Raw genomic sequence first — 2,520 nt, forward strand, 5'->3', positions numbered from 1 at the left:
TTGTATCCTGGCTGTATCTGTTGATCAGACGTTATCAGACGGAGTTCTGATCCTACCTTGTGCCTCTATGCAGACCAGTAGTCCCAGTATCACAAAGAGAGACATGCCAGAGTCTCTGTCCAGTTATCCTGCCCAACTACACGATGTTCTGTTCTAACAGTCACACTATGGGGTTAAACCGTTGTCACAGTCTTCCTGTCAAAACCACACTGTCACCAGTTACCATGTTCTTGAACTTCTCTATCTGACGTGTTCAATCGATCATCAAGGAAGCAGATTTGAACATTGAATTCAGTGAAAATATGCTAAACAAGAGTAATGTAGTCTCCTTTGGGTGATTTAAATAAATATTACCACTATATTTATAACTTTGTTTTTATCAACTTCGGAGGAACTAATGTTGCAAGTTTCCCCCGAATGATCACTAGGAAACAGAAATACACTTAACAGAAAACCAACCAAAAGTACAACATTAAAAGGAAGTGAGTCTTCTGTTTTTTATGCAAGCCATGCATTTAATTTTGAGTAATTTTGAGTACTTTACATTGCACCAGTGATATATAACAACAAGACACACCGGAAACACTTGACACAGAGTAGTCTCAAGTCAGAGCTCTGTACCTCTCCCTGTGCAGCATGTGGCTATAAGCGTGTGAAGCAGGGTGATGAAAGAGTATGCATGCTTAGCAACACCCAAAAAGAGAGAAACAACAAGTTGCCAAAGCTTGACACAACAGTTTCAAGATGTTTAGTTCCTGCAGCATACAACCCAGCGGCAATTCAGTGACATTATTACACATCATTAGAGTGAAACATATCCAAGGTTCTCTGAGTTAGGTTTAGGTTTTGACTTACAGTTTTTTGATTATAATTTATTTATATTAGTTGGTTGCGCCTGATACTACCTGATACAGGTAGTTAAAACCTTTATAAGACTGAGGTAGTGGTTCTGTCAGGACTCTAAACCAAACAATTTTCAGTCAGACAACCCACATTTGAAATGCTTATTTATTTATCTTCATCATAACAGCAGAACGTTGCGACTCCGACCTCATCACTACCAGCAGTTTGGGTTTACATGAGATATTAAGAGGTGATGATAAAGTAGCTTTGACCTGAATCCACCAGGTGGGGCTGGATGCAGGCAGCGATCCAGGTGCAGGGCAGCAGCAGCACAGGCAAAGCAGAGATGGGGAAATTGTGCGTTTGGTAAATGATACGGGCAGTGAGGCATGTCATGCGTGTGTGCAGCTGTGCAGCTCGAGTTGACTTCCTATACTAGCTCGCTATACTCACTGTACTGCTATGACGTGTATTCATCAATCTATCTCTAAACTAGAGGACAATGATATCAAAATGAGGCTATCTGAATTCATGTAGAAAGGATCGGTGTTAATTGACTTGTGTAGGCCTTAGTTCTTGAATTTTCCTCCTCACAGTGCCATTTTTGCACTTATGTATTTTGCACTTATATTCCCCGTTCTTTGTAATCAAATGTCACTTTAGCTTGGCTTCGTTGTCTTCATGTATATACAGTAGCCTACATACATACATCCATACACACAAATGGTATGGGTGTTTTTTTTAAGTTTAGGGGAATCTAATCCTTTCTTAACGTTCTGGGAACGTTCGTTTATGTTTACAGCGAACGTTCCCCTAACGTGTTCTAAAGGTTGCAACGTTAAGGGACCGTTCCATAACGTTCGCTAAAGGTTGCAACGCTAAGGGAACGTTCCCTTAACATTCTCTAAAGGTTGCAACGTTATGGGAACGTTACCGTAACGTTCGCTAAAAGGTTGCAAAGTTCTCTAAAGGTTGTAACTCTTAGAGAACGTAACCAAAAACGAACGTTCTCAGAACGTTAAGAAAACCTTCCAATTAACCAACAGACAACCGAAATACAACCAAAACAAACCTACAGGGAAAGTTCCCAAACCAAAAACGAACGTCGGCTCTGGGAACCAAAAATTGTTTGCCAGGTTGCACCTTAAGACATATGACCCATTTTGGTCTCCCGTCGCTGTTCTTGATAAAAACCGAATTGAACTGGCAACAGATTTTCTCAGTTTAAACTTTAACCTTTAATATTTGAACAAGCTACGCACCACCACCAAGTTCCACTGTCTCGATACTTCCTGCTTCTGAACTGGTTGCAGTTCCACCAGACTTCCATTTGGAGCGCTCACAGGCCAGTGGAGAATAAATGAGACTCTATAGAGATATAACCATATAGACCGTTAATATTATACGGTCTATGGTTATAACCCTCAAAATGTACTTTTCTGAGGATATAACTTTTTGTGTTGTAATTTGAATGTTGTATTTAAAAAGGGAGGCTAAGACAATACACCCTGCTGGGTGTTAGATCTTTTTAAAGTGCCTTTTTTCTTCTAAAAAGCCTTTTAAAATCTAAATGACGTCATACACATCATGCAACCGGAGATATTAGGCTCGTTCGAGATGAGCCAGATCTGCGCAGAATCGATCACCGGCGATCGGCGCCCGTTGCATGCCGGTTAG

The 2,520-nt window shown here is 40.6% G+C and overlaps 1 long non-coding RNA gene across 1 annotated transcript in view; it reads right to left on the reverse strand.

The window, feature by feature from the left end:
- Positions 1-2,307: 2,307 nt before the first annotated feature.
- Positions 2,308-2,520, reverse strand: part of LOC117953691 — a 2,230-nt gene continuing 2,017 nt past the window's right edge. The window contains exon 3 of the long non-coding RNA XR_004658653.1: positions 2,308-2,409. This is a non-coding gene — a long non-coding RNA (uncharacterized LOC117953691). The remainder of the gene's footprint in view (positions 2,410-2,520) is intronic.

The sequence above is a fragment of the Etheostoma cragini genome, chromosome 12, assembly GCF_013103735.1.
Source record: "Etheostoma cragini isolate CJK2018 chromosome 12, CSU_Ecrag_1.0, whole genome shotgun sequence".
NCBI lineage: Eukaryota > Metazoa > Chordata > Actinopteri > Perciformes > Percidae > Etheostoma > Etheostoma cragini.